The sequence below is a fragment of the Hydra viridissima genome, unplaced genomic scaffold (assembly GCF_058129835.1).
Source record: "Hydra viridissima isolate aposymbiotic clone 2 unplaced genomic scaffold, HvirCarnegie_v1 scaffold_1, whole genome shotgun sequence".
Lineage (NCBI taxonomy): Eukaryota > Metazoa > Cnidaria > Hydrozoa > Anthoathecata > Hydridae > Hydra > Hydra viridissima.
The window spans coordinates 14,299,440-14,313,994 of NW_028324300.1; the positions used below are offsets into that span (position 1 = coordinate 14,299,440).

Below are 14,555 nucleotides of genomic sequence, written 5' to 3' on the forward strand. Positions count from 1 at the left end.
TTTTATTAAAACTTTCTAACCTCTTATCAAATATTTACGTATTTTATAGACATCGCTTGTTGCATCGCATATTGCACTCAGTAAAAATGTTTATGGCATTTTTTTACTTTTTAAATCAAAAAACTAAAGAAATTAACTTTTGTTCATTTATCTAAGTTAAAGACATTTTCTCAACAATGCATCTACTGGGTAGCATAAAATTCCAGTATATATATAAATATGTGTGTGTGTTCGACGACATTGTGTTGTCGTATAAACGATCAGGTTCAGCACCTCCACACCTCTGATTTTATTTGTTATATAGGTTACCAATAGTTACCAATAGGTTTGAACTATTATTTTCAAGCCCAGAATAAATCTTAAGTCGATCAGAATACAAGTTTAAGATATTGTAAATTGTAATAACTGTAAAATTTAAGAAATCAAAAAATAAAAAAGACTAGAAAAACAAAAAAACTAGAAAAATTCTTTGATATTTTGCGGCAAATAAAAAAATCTTTAATGACTTTTAAATTGTGAGACTTAAAAACATCAAAAGGAAAAGGTTCAATGATCGGAGCTCTCTTAATAAATGCCAAGACTCCAGAATAAAACTCAAAACACATAAAAGAAGAACTATTTTACATAAGAATTCTATTTATATAACACTGGCCGGTGACACCAAAGGCATATTAAAAATGGGAAGAAAGACCAATTTAGAGGTGGATTTAGAAAATGGGGCGGAGAGTAAACTCTGATGGGAACTAACGCCAGTTTGAATCTTCAGCCTCTTTTTAGACACTCCAATTTTAAAGTAAACTTAGTGACAATTTATAAATTTTTTAGTATTTGAAAACAAAGAATCGTTTACGTTGAATTCTTTCATCTCTTTTGTTGAACTTTCTGCATTAAACTTTATAAATGAAGTTTGAAAAGAACCAAAAAGATAAACAACCAACCTTTAAGAGTGAAGAGCCAAAACATGTGCTTTTTATAAGCTTCAAATAATGAGGGGACCGTGGCTCTGTTAGCCTCCTCACTTTATCTCTCCCCTCCACAAATAACTTTTTATAAAAACATGTGACAGCAACACGTGAGTAAAATGTATTTGGCTTCAAAAATAGTTAAATCAGAGTGTTTTCCTTTAAATATAATAAATTCAAAGGACTTAAAAATGAATGCAGAGATTTTCCGCATTCTTTCTGGACCTTCAATAAGCTCATTTTCAAATCTTCAATGACAACGTAAAAACATAACTCAAATGGAAAAAAAATAAATCATAAATTTTTATAGAACATTTATTACAAACAGTTCAAATGCACAAAAAATTGCATTTTGTGCATTTGTATTGTTTGCAATAAATGTTCTATCATCACAAATTCTTTTTTTTTACTTTTCAAATATTGCTTTTTCCGCTTGTATATCTTATGGTGTAAGTTTAAAAAACTATAATTGTAATAACAATATTAAAAATTAAAAAAAATTTGTTAAAAAAAATCAATGCTAGCCAGGAAAATACAATTTACCTCCCTCAAACTCTTGTTATTTGTCAAAAAACCCTTTTCTAAAATAGGGCTAAACTGTAAATACGATTGATAAGGCCGTTGCTAGGGATGAGAAAATTCGCTTTTAGCATTGAAAATTAATTTAGAGACTTCATAGTGATTTTTCAGGAAAAGTATTCATCATCTGTTCTAAACCAAATTTTAAAAAAACATTATTTTTTCATTTTTTTAACTTTTTTACTGTTTTTTAATAGGACAGCAACCACAATAACCAAGCAACCAATAAAAACTAAAACCTTACGATATTTTTTGTTTACACCAAGAACTCCAAATGGTTAAAGGCCGTTATGTGTTTACATAAAACAGACAAAAATTTGGTCAAAAGAAAAAAAAAGTTTGGTGACAAACCACTTGTTTCTTTCTTCTTTGTAAATCCTAATTCACCTATCTTTTCGAGGTCATTGCAACTGATACTCTTTTACCAATTAAAAGATAAGCAAATTTATTAGGGGTTGTATGTCCATTCAGAACGAAAATAATTTTTTGTGTTTAAAATGTTACAGAAGGACAAAGGTTTTTCTACCAAAAATTAAATCTCCTTCTTGGTAAAAAAAAAAAAAAAGAAGAATACTTTTAGGTATAATATAGATGAAGTACTTAGAAGTAAGCAGTGGCGGCGTTAGGGTAGGGCCTGGTCCAATTGGCACTGGTAGTAAGGTTCAAAAATAGAAAAACGCTTTTGAGAATGTTTTTCTTTATAAGATCAGAACTTTGATGTCCTCTTAAAAATTAATTTTCTTTGTAAGACCTGATTTAAAATGTCCGTTCATGGCTTTATGTATTTTTAAGTGCATATGTTCTTAAGCCTTTTAAAAGTTTAATTGTATGGCTAAAAATAAGTTTATAAGGTTTTCCTCTAGACATTATTTACCATTTTTTGTTATGCTTGAAACTTCAAAAAAAGCTCTATTTTTAACCAAGTTCCGTCACTTGCAACGGCTTTTTATTATTACATCATAATATAAGTTTCGTGAATATTTAATTTCTTTTTTTAAATTTGAAAGATTTTTACGATCGTTCTTATATGTTGGTTGTCAAAATACGTATAAAGAGAATTTAAGCATCTTTTCAAAATATGCTAAATTATTATTTTCAATTTTATACACAATGTGTAACCTTTAAGTTTGTATACAATATTAATTGGTAATATTAGTAACTCAAAAGTTGATTTTTAAACAGATATTTTTTTATAGTGCCAGCTTTACTAATATTAGTACCACAAAAAAAAATGGTTTGAGTGTCATGCATTCTTGTGCCCTTATTTATTTGGCTTTGGCACAAGTTTATCCAGCCTTTTATTGATCAGTACTGGTATGGGATTAATCAGAAGAAAATTGAGGGTGATGACAAAAGTAAAGAACAGGTAAAATTATTTAGAGATTTAACAAACTTGGCAAAAACAAACAGCAACAAAAAACAAAAAAACTGCAGTTTAAAAAAATTATAATTGTAGTTAAATAGTATTTACTTAGAGTAAAAAGTGTAGATTTAACTAGAGCTCTACTAAAGAGTCATACAAGGTACTAGTTTAGGAAAAGCTGTTACTTATAAGAGCTCAATCAAAACCTATTTATATAAATTATAATGTTTAATATAGAATATTTTAAAGTTCCTACTTATATATGTTAGTCATAAGTTTTATTTGAATCATGTTCTAAAAATACTAAATAGAAAATTATTAAGTTTTAGTTGAAATAGAAGATTCTTTTTAACTCTTTCTCTACCACAAGCCGCTGACAGCGGCTTGTGTTTTTTAATTATTTTGACCACAACATTATCCTATTAAATATGGTTTTAATAGGATAATGTTTAGGCATCACCTAAGATCAGTCACTTGTAACAACTAAAACAGAGAATTAATAATGAAAATGATTCCTCTAGATACCAATGTGTTCTTTCTTGTACTATACTTTGAAACACCCTAAAAAAAGATTTTACTTTTAAGTCCAAGAATCTGTTCTCAAAGTCAAACTTAGTTATGCTAAACTTCATTCTTAAGCTTTGTATTTTTGTTTCTTAGTGTTAATGTACATCTTATAATTTTTTAACTGTGTATATGTACATATAATTATGTATGTATGTTATATTATTTATTTTACCTGTATAACTCATTGTGTTTTATTAGTTATCTTGCAATGAACTGTGTTTTGTCACATTCTCATTAATACATTTATACTGATATTGAGTTTATTTCTTTTTGTAGGAAACTGAATTTCAATCAAATAGAACTGCCACTGATCGACCTGAGAAGATGTACTGTTCTATAAAAGGCAAATGAGATTAATTGCCCATTAACTAAATGCAGAATTTTCTTGAGTTTTTTTTTATTTTAGAATTTACCTGTAAAATTAAATTTATTGCTAAATTATACAAGAGTTTTAGCGTTAATTAACAAGTCAAATTTTTACTCATGTAACTAAAACCTTTCTGGCTTTTTAAAACTAAAGTAAAATTTACCTCATGATTATTCTGTAGAAGTTTTTGGGCTACAAACTTTGCTATAATTCTATAATGTATATGATGACGTATATACGATAAAACTTGTATTCTGCAAGATTCGTTTGTACTGATGTTTTTACTGAAAGCATATTTGTTAATTAAAGTGTTTTTTGTTTTAAATAAAATATTTCATTATGAATTCTTAAAATCTTGAATAGATTTTCAGTTTCATTTCCTCCTCTGGCAAATGGTTTTTCTAAGTTTTAGTTTACAGCCGTGATGTTCAGCGCATGCATATAATAGTAACCTTTTTTTTTGCAAAATACTTGCGTGAGTTTGTCTTTTAATTAGTAATAAACATGGAGATGATCATCCATTTTTATGATAATTAAGACAGTAAGATATCAAAATCTTGGAGGTAGTTATGCTTAAGTTTTCAAATATTTTTTTTTATTGTAAAAAATTTTCTTTTTTGTGTGTGTAAATAATAGATGAAAATGTTATAGTTCTTGTATAGAGTGTTTTTTTTTATCATTCTTATCTTAAGTTAAATTTTTTTATCACTCTTTTTAAAAAGGAGTTTCACAGAGTTCCCTTAAATGTTTCTTTACAGTGTTTAGAGTAGTTTGTGAATTTATAAAAAATTAGCAGTCACCATGTTCCACTTTGTCCGATATATATATATATATATATATATATATATATATATATATATATATATATATATATATATATATATATATATATATATATATATATATATATATATATATATATATATATATATATTAGGGATATGACTTTTTTGCAACCTACTAGGCCTGTATCGTAATTCAATGAACTTTTATGTAAAAAGAACGAATAGATGTTTCATTTTGACATATTTTGAAAAAAGGTCACCCCAAAACCAAAAAATCGAATTTTCAATAGGTACACTTTTGTACAGTAAATGAATATTAAAGGCTGAAGATGTTGTAAGAGTCATACTCCTGTTGTTATTTTATTTATTTATGCAACATGTACTGTGATATAACAAAAAACATTATGTGATATATAATTATACATGTATTACAAAATTAACAGTATCAAAGCGTCTAGTACAACAATATACATAACTGTCTGTGTCTATAGGCCTACTGTGTTTAGTACAGGGGTCACATGATGCTCACGTCTCATAAAGAGTCTAGCGCTTATTACTTAGAATGAATCGAAGTTGCAGTTTGTCTTTCTTTCTGCAGGAAGCATACAGGTCTTGCATCACCTTGATTGCACGTTCAGCTATCTGATTACTTCGTGGTATGTCGATGACGGATGGCTCTTTCTTCCAGTGATTTTTGAATGACTGCAATGCCTTTTTGTAAGGCTTCAATACATCAGATAAATTCTTGAAGTCTTTGTCATTGTACTTTTGACTACTAAACCAATGTTCTGCCCACTCATATGAAATGAACCTGCAAACCTTCTCCAAATTCTTTCTCGCTTCAGGCATAAGAATGAACGCCAGAATGGCGAGAATGGCTCTTGAGTTCCATCTGGCATTGCTCATATTAGGAATGTTCTGAAAGTGAATCAGAGGGAAGTTTCTTTGTTCTTCATAGAACCTAAACACTCTTGTTAAATGGTACAAAAACTTCATATCGTCTCTCCACCCTGATTTATCAAGAATTTCTACAGTTCCATTCACAAACTTATCCTTCAGTTCATCATACTTATTCAACAGTTCAGACACAAATGGGTATTCAATGTTTGGAGATTTGGTATCACCCCCAAGTTCTTCGTCCATCACCAGACGGAGAATCCTGTCTAGTACGTGATGCTGACAACCGATAAATTGTGGTATTGTGACACCCTTTAATTTAAACATACGTTGCAACTTCACAACAACTCCATTTCTCTTCCCAGTATTGACGTTTGTTGTATCAGTAATGATCATCTTAATTGAATTCAACAAATTGTATTCATCAATAAGTTTGGCAATTTTTTCAGCAACAGTTTCAGCTTTGCCATCTTTTAAACGCAGTGCATCAAGTTTCACGTCAGTTCTTTCATTCTGAAGTACAACTACCTGATATTCCTTATCATCTATTCGTTTGCCGTCAAAGTGTAAGGACCACTGTTCCATTTTAAGTTGTTGTATCATTTCTTTTTTTAATTTACCTGCCTCTTTGAATGTGGACTTGTAAATTGCTGATTGACTTGGAGTTGGAATATCAATACCTTGTTGTGATAATACATTGCATATTTTAGCAGCTTTCTTTGTGGAAACTCCACTTGATGTAACCATACTTACAGCAAATTTACTTTTGTAGTGCTTTCTAGTTTTTTTCTGAGTGTCCTCATCATCGTCTTTATCACCGTCGTCGTCTTCATCATCTTCACTCTTACTTTTGCAGTTTTCAGATTCAGTACCACTGTCTGTGGTAGACAGGACTTGTGATGTGGAAGGTATTGCTGTTCCAGACTGGACTTTCCTTCTCTTGGAAGGGTGAATGGTTTCTTTACTTGCCACTTGTCCTGTTGAGTACCCCACCTGTCCTTTACTTTCTTTTTGTAGGTGGTATAGACGTTTATCTTCCGAGGATAACCACTGGCCATTCACTTTCGTGATGTCAAATAATGCATTGAGAACATCATATTTTCCACGCTTGACACATTCATCATAGACCTTCAGCACCTTCATAAGCTTTGCTCTTATCACTTGATCAGACACATGTGGAAAATTCAGTTTATTGTCCCACAATTTTGTAATTTCCTTAGAAATTTGGTCTATTCGTTCTTTTCTTCCTTTAACATATGCTCCGAGAAACTGGTATCTTCCTACGATCTGCAATTGAAGTGGTATTCTGGATTTTTCATCGAGTGAATGTTCTTCTACAGCCACGCTTCCTCTTCTTCTGTGTGACTCTTGAAATCTCACCAAATTTTTAGTCCAAGTCTTCTTGTTCTTTGTTACTGTGGTATGACTTTTCTTGTGAGACATCATATAATATTGTTACGACTTTACGGATAGCTGAGCGTAAATATCCGTTTAATAAAGTCGTTTAATTAATAAAATACTTTAACTGTATAGTAATCCAATTATAGTTCGATAATCCAGTCAATGTTGATAACAGTTCGATAATCCAGTCCGTATCCTAACGATAATGCTACAACTACTTATACTTCGTACACTTACAGCGTCTTTAGTTCGCTACAGTAGTTCCTTATTAGCTCAGTTACACGCAGAGTACTTCATAGAACTATTCACATTATCAACACTGAGCTCACATTAGCAACACTGAGAATTAAGCTGAGAATTAAGCTTAAGATTAAAACATCGGTCAAAAATGAATGTATAAAAATGGTAAATCAAATTTTTATTTTGGGGGTGACCTTTTTTTGTTGCAGAAAGCTATTTGGGCCTTTTTTCATGATTTTAAGTAAAAGTTCATCGATTTATGATACAGGAAACATTTTATTTGAAAAAAAATTAAAAAGTCATATCCCTATATATATATATATATATATATATATATATATATATATATATATATATATATATATATATATATATATATATATATATATATATATATATATATATATATATATATATATATATATATATATATATATATATATATATCTGTGTGTGTGTTTTTAATAAAAAATTTTCTATAACTCAAAAGTAATTTTTTATTACTCTAAATCAATCTTGAATTAAAATTTTGTGATATAAATTAAACACAAAAAGTTTTTACAGAAAAAACTATCAGTTCAGTGACGAACAAAAAGATGGAATTTAAATCATTTTAAAAAGATTTGATCCAAGTTAATTTTTTTGTCGTCTTGTGTCGTTTTCTGAAATGAATTACAGATATTTTCAAATCTTGTAATGCTAACGCAAAATCTGCTGCTGACCTGATCTCTCATTGCCTGCATTTTTTTTGCCTCGCCACCCAAATCTAAAAACGCATAAAAAGAAAAATACGCAGAATTAAATATCTCAAGATCTAAAGGTGCAATTACAATGAAATTTTCAGAATATATTCATTATATTCCTATGCAGGATTTATACTAGGATTAGGTTCCAATACAAAATAGTTCATAAAATAATGCCTGATATCCTCCACCTGGCACCCGCAGCTGATTCAGTATGATAAAGTTGCCTTTTCTCTTGAACTATACGCATACAGTAGATGATTCTAGTACAACTCCTATATCAATATGGGACCTATGTTATTGTAAAGTTTTGGAGCAAATAAATGACCCTATCTTGAGATATTGCATTCTGCGTATTTTTCTTTTTATGTGTTTTTAGATTTGGGTAAGCGAGGTAAATTTTTTTTTTTTTTTACAAATTATTTCAAAATTTGTTTATTTTGGTTTTTTACATATAAAACTTCTAATTTTCAATTTTTTAAATACATTATTTAACATTTTAATAATAGCTTTAGTACCACCTTAAGGTGATCGTCTAGTAAAAAAATAAAAAATACAATTTGTTGAAAAGTTTATTTTATTTTTCAACATAAAGAAGTTATATTTGTATTACGAAAAAAAAAATTATTTACGTTTTTTAACGCTGAATCAGCAAAAAAATGCTTAAAATATTACCTTCTTAAAACAAAGAGTTCTAGCTATCTGTATATTCGTTTTGCATGAAATTTGGTTTGCATGCAGGATATATATTAAATTAGTATGTGTAAACTTACAATTACAAGTAAAAACTTACAATTTTTTATAGATCCATAATGGCAGCTCAACGTATTTGGGGAAATTAAAAAAGGGGTAAAGTTCAACAAAAACCATCCCATATTTCCTAAAATACTCAAAGAATAATTTAGATTCTGGTTCACATACTAACTTATATACAAATGAACAAACCCTGAAAATTTCATTAAAAAACAATTTATAGAAGCTGAGATACGTGTGTTTTAAGTCTGAAATATCACAAACAGAGAAAACTAACAAGATAAAATAAAAAAACTTAAAGTGATCCTTTAGAATAACTTTCTCCTCCTTCCTGGTATTTTTCTCTATCAATATATTCTTTCCTTATAGCTCTTAACTTTTTTTCTTTTGTTCTTCACAAATAGTTTTGTCAGATATTAATATTGAAGTTACGTATATTTTAAAGCTCGGTTTACACTATATCAGAGCTTAAGTTTCTGATTCAACTGATCATACAAAGTCTTCCGTTAGACCGAACATTGACAAAATCTTTCACTTTTTTCCTGATCAAGTTATAATTATTGAATTATAACGCTAATTATTGATGGGTTCAGTGACACAACAGTTTTTAAACAATAACTAAAAGTTAATGTAATGCTTTTTGAACAATTTTTTTGAATAGTGATAAAAAGTTTACATTAAAATATGTAATTTCTAAAAAAATCTCGCCTTAAAGCCTAATTTCATTGTGATCATTAAACTTTTTTAGCTTTTAGTTCAGTGACGCAACCTAATTTTTACAGATGTGCATGTGACAAAAAAACACTTGAATTATTTTTAAAGACTAAAAGTTTTTTTACTCAAGACATATATAATCTCAAATATTTTTTCAAAACAAAAATATGGATATGTTTTGTTTAAAATATTGCATTAACTTGCTCTCAAATTTTAATCACTTTTTCGAATAATAAAAATAAAAAACAGTTGCTAACATTCATCAAATTTATTTACTCGCTTCAAATATTTTCTACTCAAAATTTATTTTAACAATAATTTTAAGGTGTTTAAACTACAATTAAAGAAAAAAATCTTTTGAAAAAAGAAATTTTTAAACACTTAATTTATCTCTTCCATCGTGGAAATAGCCACATATATATATATATATATATATATATATATATATATATATATATATATATATATATATATATATATATATATATATATATATATATATATATATATATATATATAATGAAAGCTTTGATTTACATACTGCTTTTTTTCCCCCTTTTTTCCCTTTGTTTATATAATAATTTTTTGGAATATTTATAAGCATTTTCAAATTTTGCACATATAAGGAAGTACTATGCCCATTTAAGGTAATTAAATTAAGTCAACTTATGTACCTGTGCAAACTTTCAGATCTCTAACTCTTTTCAAGTGAGAGTTATGACTTATCGTGCTGGATTTTACGTTTTTCCAACTGCTATAATAAAAGTACCAAAAATGTCTTTCTCTATCAATGTTGTATGCAGCTTGGCTCAATTGAATCCTTGTTACCTTGAGAGTATTTCGCCTGGACCAAAAGAAAAAGCAATACTGATTACAACACATCCCAAAAGAGTATTAAAAGATGATAGAATGTTATCAGTTTAAAAAAATAAGTTACATATTTTGTAAAAATAGATAACTTACATGCAACCCATTCATTACAAGTACTTTTCGTGGATTAAAAACATTGGTTGCAACTAAACATCAGTCTCGGAACTCTTGTATGCACCATCTACCATCAACGATACTTTGAAGTTGGTATCGGAAAAATCCATCCTCCCGAGAACGATACCAATTCTGTAGCGTTATTGCAAAAAATAACCGATCCAGTGACCACACGATACTTTCCGTACCGAGACTGATGCTTAATGGCAACACATTAAAGGGGAATATTTATAAGAAACCATTAAAACGCTCCTGTTCTAATCACTAAAAAAACTGGTTCATGCATAACGCTTTGCAACACGTTATACATTTCTGGAAATGCAATAAATCAAGAATGCACCATCTGCATTTCTTATTTATATATAAGGGTTTCGGTGATTCCACTTTTTATCTTCAAGGAATCATCAACTCGAATCATCAATACTTTCTTGAAGTATTAAAAAAATTTAGTAAGTTCCATTAAAAAAAAAACTCAAAACTCACATAATTTACTAAATAAACATTTTTGGCACTCTTTTTGCATCATTCAGCTTGAATAGAAGCTTTAAGAGGATTTTAAAAAACTTTTCATTGAATTTTCGTGAATTTTTGAATGAAGCAACAAATTTTAAATTTCCAAAACCTTAAGCTTAAATTGTTGTTGTTTATTGTCAGAAACTACAAAATTTTGTATTATGTTAAAAGTAATATATGCAACTTTTGAGAAATATGGATTTTAAAGTATGAAAGTGTCTTATTCTTATCATTTTGCTAATTTATTATTATTATTATTTTAACTGTTCGTTACTGGTAACATAGGTGATTTTTCAATTCCTTTGCATAGCCAGATCAATATTTAATATGGGAAGAAAAAAAAGGGGGATAACAAATAATATTATGATTTGAAATGTCTGGTTTTTCTACTGTGGTCTTCAATTATATACATGAACTTATGCTATAATATTTTGAAAGCACTAGTCAATTCTAATATTGGGTTTTAATCTTTTTTAAATGCCACATTTTTACCATTGAGGCTGCTTTTACTGCAATTCCAACTTTTGGTCTCAATAATGTTTATTTCATCAAAACATTTCAGCAAAAGAATTGTCAAAAAAAGAACACAACTTTAGAATTAGAATTTAAAAAACAAATAAACAAAAGATATAAAAAAAAAAATCTAATTTTTTAAAATTACAGAAAGCTGTCATAAGAAAATTGTTAATAAAAACATTGACTGTACAAATTATCTAACAAAAAAGAAATGAAAAGCTGAGAACATCTACAATTCTACAAATCTTTTAACATGACTGATTTTACTTTCAAGAGATCGTATGATTGTTAATGTGACAACAAATATAGTTGATATTCTTAATCATTTTACTATACTACTTTACAACTGCATTGAAGAATTCCTTACTGTATATGTGTTTCATACCTGTTGCCATATGTTTAAGATTGCATTATAGCATAAAAACTTGATTAAATTTTTAAATTTAATTTGTCTTTTAAAAAGTTTCAAAATGTACAATAAATTTAATATTGTTATTATGAAGCCATTTTTATTTATCAAAATTCATAACAATTGCTGTAATAATTAACAACCAGCAAAAATATGGGCAACTCAAAGTTTACAAAAAAAACCTAACAGTCATTGAGGTTACAATACCAATAAAATTTTGCTGTAAGAAATTTCAAAAACGTTTTTTTTTATTATTATTACTGACAAATTAGAATTTCTACAAAAACTTGTTAAAACCTTGTTTTGCAATGAAATAAACAATCAATACAGCTAATCATTTTGCAACCGATGACATATATATAATGAAAACCATGGATTAAAATTTAAGACAATAAATGCTCATAAAAATGTCATTCAAATAGAAACCTCCTATATCACTTAATTAAAATCACAAGTCTTGTAAAGATGAAAATAAGATGTTAACAAATTTTGATGATTGAAATGTTAAGAAGCTGAAGCTTTGATCACAACACTGAAATGTTAAAAAAACTCTACAAATGTGTAATTATTTTTTTGCTAATTATATATAAATATGTACAAATAAGCAGTTGCATGCTTTTAAAAGCTTATGAAAATAGAAAAATATCTACACACAAAGCCTTTTATTATATATTCCAAACAAGTAACAATGAAAAATTATTACATATAGAAATACTTAAGTCAAAACCTTATCAGTTATCTTTAAGACTCTCAGTTCGCTTCAAAATTCTATCCATTACAGGATCATCTGTATAGACAAGTCCTGTATCTCCTTTCCCAGTAGGATCAACAAGACTTGCTGCAACATTGTTAATTCTAGAAAGAAATGCCCCTAACAATCTACTGTTTATATGATCATTTTGAGAGACATTTTCTGACAACAACAAACTCGGCCGCAATGAATCATTAGAATCATTATCAATAACTGATATGCCTCTATCATTATTGCTCTCTGCTTGTAATTCTGATACTTCTTGTGATGAAGATTGTGAAGCTTCAACTGATGTTGCAGAAATCGTTTGATTACTTCGAGAACCCATTAAAATTCTGGAGAGATTAAACGAGTTGCGCAAATTGCTTTCACTGCTTGATAAATTGCATTCTTCAACAGATGAATTTGACCTTCTCCGGGATGTTCCAATATCGTTGAAATCTTTCGAAGATTCATTATCATCCATTTGAAAATCGTCTACAACCGATTCAGAAATACTCCTCTGCCTATTTCTTGTCTTTTCTAAACTCTCAGTTTCACTTGCAGTATTCTCTGAAAAACTCATCGTTCTACGAAATATAGAAGAAATAAAACTTATTGAAGTTTTCTTGGATTGACTTTCGTTGTCTCCTGTTCCATCCATGTTTTCCAAAACTAAATGTCGGACCGAAAAGAAACACAATGACGAAAGCCATAAAAGCGTCGTTGTTTTTTTTTTTTTTTTTTTTTTGGTTGTTTTTTTTTTGTTTTCAATTACGCTCTAATCGAGTTTATCTAAAAAAAATTTAAATATATTTTTGTAACCAACCGATAAACCTAGTACAGTTGCATTTGCTTGAAACGATTTTTTCTTATTAGCACACGAATTTTTTTCTTGTATTTTATTCATGTTGTAAGAAAAAATTTACCCTAAAAAATTGATTATAAAACGTAGTTAATAATTTAAATTTGAACAGTGGTAGACAATACAAAAATATTGATTTTTGTTATGATAAGCTTCTCGCATAGAGAAGTCTTGTCTTTAGTCTTAAAGACGGGGATGTAAAGAATAGTGGGTTACGAGGAGGGAGCGCCGGAAAAACAAATACAATATAAAAAAAACAACAAATATAGACCAAAGTATAAAATTTTTAAAAATTTTATCACCTTTATTTATATCGCTATATTATCTTTATTTATATTGCATCAAATTGCGTGCAAATATTTTGTTGAGTTTTGCCGTGTTTCTAGAACTAAGACCACTGTTCCCCAAAATTGTATTTTGCCCTAACTTCTTGGCCCGAGAAAATTTTTTGGGTTTTTGAAAGAGCACCACTTGTAGTTAACAAAAATGTAAACCTTAAAATCAGACATAGGAGTATGCTAGAAAAAAATTGCATTTAAAATTTCACTAAAAATAACGTGGTCTTATGGCAAAATAACAACTCAGCTTTGCATTTTTACAGCATGCAATGTTTAAATGAATCATTTATTTAGAAATTTATTGAGCTGTAGATTCAATCTGATTGTGTTATAAATTGTATTTAAGAATTAGAGAAAATATTTAATCTGGCAGTAACTTTAGAGGATTAACATCAATAAAAATATTGAAGAAAAAAGTGGAGAGATTTTTGCAATCTAAATAAATTATATATTTATGTTTTACGTATGGAATCTAACAATGTTATGTGTTATTTTTATCCGAAATAACTATTTTTTTTATTCATTTTTTTATCAAACCACACCCATCCATCCACCAACCAAGATTAAATCGTTGGTGCACCTCTGATAATAACCATCAATGTTTCATCAAAAAGAGTATAATTTAATGAACTAATAGAGTTCAGTAACCTTCCTACATAATCAGTCTGAACTTTCTTTTTTTAAATATTCTCTCTAATACAACTTTTGGTTTTTATTTGAGTTTGTAAAAGTACTTTAACTTATCTTGTCAAATGAAATACCAGATTATTTTAAAATTTGAAAAAGTTAGTAAACTCACTGTACAAACACACTAAAAATATTGCATCAA

General features: G+C 28.3%; 1 protein-coding gene and 1 long non-coding RNA gene across 2 annotated transcripts in view; one reads left to right on the top strand and one right to left on the bottom strand.

Annotated features, from left to right (window-relative positions):
• Positions 1–1,178, bottom strand: part of LOC149893473 (uncharacterized) — an 8,753-nt gene extending 7,575 nt beyond the window's left edge. The window contains exon 1 of the mRNA XM_090072572.1: positions 939–1,178. The gene's annotated coding sequence lies outside the window, so the exon portion shown is untranslated. The remainder of the gene's footprint in view (positions 1–938) is intronic.
• A 1,354-nt stretch (positions 1,179–2,532) lies between these two features.
• On the top strand, positions 2,533–4,182 carry LOC149893474 (uncharacterized). Its single transcript, XR_016449623.1, has 2 exons — positions 2,533–2,907; positions 3,748–4,182. It is a non-coding gene; the product is annotated as an uncharacterized LOC149893474 (long non-coding RNA).
• Positions 4,183–14,555: the final 10,373 nt, after the last annotated feature.